This window comes from Triticum urartu, chromosome 2A (genome assembly GCF_056163025.1).
Source record: "Triticum urartu cultivar PI428250 chromosome 2A, HENAU_Tu73, whole genome shotgun sequence".
NCBI lineage: Eukaryota > Viridiplantae > Streptophyta > Magnoliopsida > Poales > Poaceae > Triticum > Triticum urartu.
In genome coordinates, this window is record NC_141874.1 from 217,980,711 (window position 1) to 217,984,879 (window position 4,169).

Consider the following 4,169-nt stretch of genomic DNA (forward strand, 5'->3'; position numbering starts at 1 on the left):
ACAACTATTATGGGCTTTTAAATATAAACAAATGTTTATGTTTTTCTCAAACCACATGAAAACTTTTGTGCTGTCTCAAAATATTGCCCACTAATTATGCGCCAAATTTTAAATTGGCCTAATTCGTTTGCTATGGGAGTTAAGTAGAAAACAGTACCAAAATATTAAAGCAGAGAAAATAGAGAAGGGGCTAAGTGCACACTGTGCACTAGAAAGCCTAGTGCTACAGTAGCATGGCCCAAGCCCACCACGGCCTTCTCCTTCTTATTATGTACAGAAATGTACAGGGAGACACCCGATGAGCTCGTGTCGAGCATCCACGACACCCCGAGATGGATAAGACCGCCCCCCTCCTCCCCGAAACCCTAGCATCCCCTTTTTCTTCCCTCTCGCGCCTCTGCCTCTCCTGCTCGACGCCCGTGCATTGCCGTCACCGCCGCATCATCGTTACCGTCCTCTGGGTCATCCCCGAGCTGCTACAAGGTGGCCACAAGCTTCCCCAACCTCGTCTCCTTCACCTATGCCTCTGGATCGAAGCCAAAGGGCCTTGTATGCTCCACATCGAGCCGCCATCCCCATCACAGCCGCCACGGCCGTCGCCGTCGATCCCCACCTCCGGCACCCCCTCGACCTGTTCGAGCACGGCCCCGACCTCCTCCCAGTGAGCCTCATCGATTCCCCCCTTTTCCCTTTTATTCGTTGCCGTTTGCCGTCGTCCCCGAGCTCGGTTGTCCTCTTCCATGGCCGCGTTCGAGCCTCAGTGTACGCGCACGTGCCGGTGCCTGCTCTTGCCCGTGACCGCGCCCTGGATGTGACCCGCGCGCACCCGCGCCGACCTGCGCTCGTCGCCGCGCCCCCCGCTCTCGTGCAGCTGCTTGCCCGAGGGACGCGCCCGCGCAGGCCGCGTCCACCCTGTCGCTGCGCCGCTGCTACTGCTCCGCCGGGCCTGCTGCTCGCGCTACTGCCGCGTTCTGCTGCTCACTGCTCGTTGCTACTGTTGTTCGCTGCTGCCACCGCCCATTGCTGCCGCTGCTGCCAACTATTGCTACCCCTGTGTGCTGCTCACTGCTGGTGCTCATTTGCTGCCCGGCCGGCCGCGCCGTGGCCATGGCACAGCATGGCTGCGTGCGTGTGAGCCCCTGTACGAGCGGCTATGTTCTTCACAGCGTGGCCGACCATTCTTAGTTAGGATTAGGATAGATTAGATTCTGGGCTAAATTAGCCTATGTCAAGTGGGCCCCTATACTTAATTAGTTTAGTTAAATACTAGGCTTATTTCTTTTAATAGGGGTACTCTATGACATGCGGGACCAAGGGCACTATTCATCCTTTGACCTTTCAAACATTTGACTGGCCAACTCAGTCAACAGGCTCACATGTCAACGTCTATAGCACCTTGTTGTGTACACTTCAGTGTGTGCACATAGCATTCTTTTCTACTTTTTCGAATTAAAATTAATCCAGTAAATTTCAGAAATTGTTTAAAACTTTGAAAATTAATGAAAAATAAACCGTAGCTCAGATAAAAAAGTTTTATATATGAAAGTTGCTCAGAACGATGAGACGAATCCGAACACGCGGTCCGTTTACGTGTCAGATGCCTAACTATCTGAACATGGAACTTTCCTTCTCTGGTCATCTGTTTGACACAGGTCCGGAACCGAGAAAACATTCCCGGTTGACTTCCCCCTTCATCAGTATCATGTAGCACCGCGTTAGAACACGTCTAGCTCTGTCTGTTGTCCTGTTATGTACTTGCTTGCTATGTTTTTACTGTTTCTCCCCCTCTTCTCTTCGGTAGACCCCGTGACGATGCTGATGCCGCTGTGATCGACTACGTCACCGGCGACCCCTTCTTCTTGTCTGAGTAACCAGGCAAGCAAACCCACCTTGAGCATTCCGATATCGCCTATTTCTTTCCCTCTGATGCTTGCATTAGAACTGCTATTGCTTTTTGTATAATCCTACTCTGATGCATAGCCTGATTTTGTTACTTGCTTATTGTTACCTTACCTGCTTATCCTAAACTGCTTAGTATAGGTTGATTATTGATCCATCAGTGACCCCCACCTTGTCCCAGTTGCCCCGCTTTATGTTCGATGACTCGATCAATGTGATCGACGTTCAGGTCCTGACACCGCACATCACCCCCCTAATTGAACGACTCTGTAGAGTCACCATCGAGTGCCGAGGGTGGAACCTCTTACAACACTCCTGGTGAGACCTCTGTAGTGTAGCTATTCGGTCATGGTCATCGACGGTGATTTCCTACTTAACCACTTCTGATACGGCTATGTCGTGAAACCCCTTAAGTGTGAACCTCAGGGGTGGATCCTCTTACGTTCACCTTGATGATTACATCGAGTGGAATTCACCGGGGGTGATTCCTCGGGTTTTCCCCTTGATGTTTGGACACACGGATACTTGGACTTTACAGCTGTTACTTGGAAAGGCGGGTCAACCCTGAGAGGTACCCGTGAGTGATGTGGAGACGGGTTGACCTGGAGAGTACCCGAGAGTTGAACACGAGGCGTGGCCGGGCATTCTTAGCCCTTGTCGCAAGTCCTCGAGACGGGGCGACAGGGTCACATCTTTCGTGAGTCTCTGCTTGTTACCGCGCGTTCCTAATACACTACGATTTGGATATTTGATCCGAGGGGCCTCTGGCCTGATAGCACTAACCGTCACGTGGGCACAGTATGGGTGTTCTGCGTCATATACATCAGCCGAAGCTTAATCGACGTCAGCGACTGAGCGACGCACGCTGGGTTGGACTGCGTAAGCTCCTACCTTGTTTAAGGAGGTAGCTAGGTCTGCTCACCGGCCACGTACGCAACGTGCAGGAGTTCCCGGGGAGATGGCCCATGACCCCTGGGGGCATAGGTTTAGTCCGGCGTGTTGACCTCTCTATTAAGCCTAGGTCGGGTTGCGGCGTATTGTTTGGCCGAGGCCGGGCATGACCCAGGAAAGTGTGTCCGGCCGGAGTTAATCGAGCGTGGTGGGTAAGTTAGTACACCCCTACAGGGAAGAAAACATCTATCGATAGCCTATCTTACAGTAACGGACACTTGGAGTTGTATCCCGATCGATACAACTAGAACTGGATACTTGAGATGAGAAATGGATATGAGAAATGGATAGTATGGCTCTGGGATTGCTTTCTCGTAGGGAGTCGAGAAAGGATCTTTGGCCGAGGTTGATAACACTACTACTACTTTATATTATGTTGATCTGTACTCTTCTATATGCTGCAACATGATTGAAGATGCTAGTCTTCGATATGCTAGGCTTTCCCCTTCTTTCTGGCATTCTGCAGTTTAGTCCACAGATACAACCCATTTCCTTTGATACTGATGCATACTTAGGTTATATCTGATGTAAGTCTTGCGAGTACTTTGGATGAGTACTCACGGATGCTTTGCTACCTCTTTTCCCCCATACCCGATTGTTGCGACCAGATGACGGATCCCAGGAGCCAGACGACACCACTGATGACTACTGCTACCCCGAGGGTGCGTACTACTACGTGACGGCCGCTGACGACTTGGAGTAGTTAGGAGGCTCCTAGGCAGGAGGCCTTGCCTTTTCGATCGTTGTTGCTTTTGTGCTAGCCTTCTTAAGGCAAACTTGTTTAACTTATGTTTGTACTCAGATATTGTTGCTTCCGCTGACTCTTATGTATTCGAGCTTGTGTACTCGAGCCCTCGAGGCCCCTGGCTTGTAATATAAAGCTTGTATTATTTTAATTTGTGTCTAGAATTGTGTTGTGATATCTTCCCGTGAGTCATTGATCTTGATCGTACACATTTGCGTGTATGATTAGTGTACGATTGAATCGAGGGCGTCATAAGTTGGTATCAGAGCCGACTGCCTGTAGGATCCCCCCTTCCAACTCCTTGGCCGAAGTTGAGTCTAGAACCGAAAACTGTTTTACTAACTTGGTTGTGTGTCTTTCGCCAATTGAGTGGTATTAGGATCTTTTATTCCTCGTCTATACTTTAGGACTCTGATCTCTCTTCTATCCGGGTTAAATGGTTTTACTAACTCGAGCATTAGGATCTCGTGATCACATCCGCCCAAAGAGCCCCTTATTTTAGATGATCGCCTGCTGCATCAGAAGATTCCGAAGATACTCTATGATATTCTCTCGAGACTTTGTGCCTGTTGCC

General features: G+C 50.1%; 1 long non-coding RNA gene across 1 annotated transcript; it reads left to right on the forward strand.

Moving 5' to 3' along the window:
- The first annotated feature begins 299 nt into the window (after positions 1 to 299).
- Positions 300 to 3,746, forward strand: LOC125536852 (uncharacterized). The gene is made up of 3 exons (XR_015616143.1): positions 300 to 661; positions 1,802 to 1,875; positions 3,459 to 3,746. It is a non-coding gene; the product is annotated as an uncharacterized LOC125536852 (long non-coding RNA).
- The last annotated feature ends 423 nt before the right edge of the window (positions 3,747 to 4,169 follow it).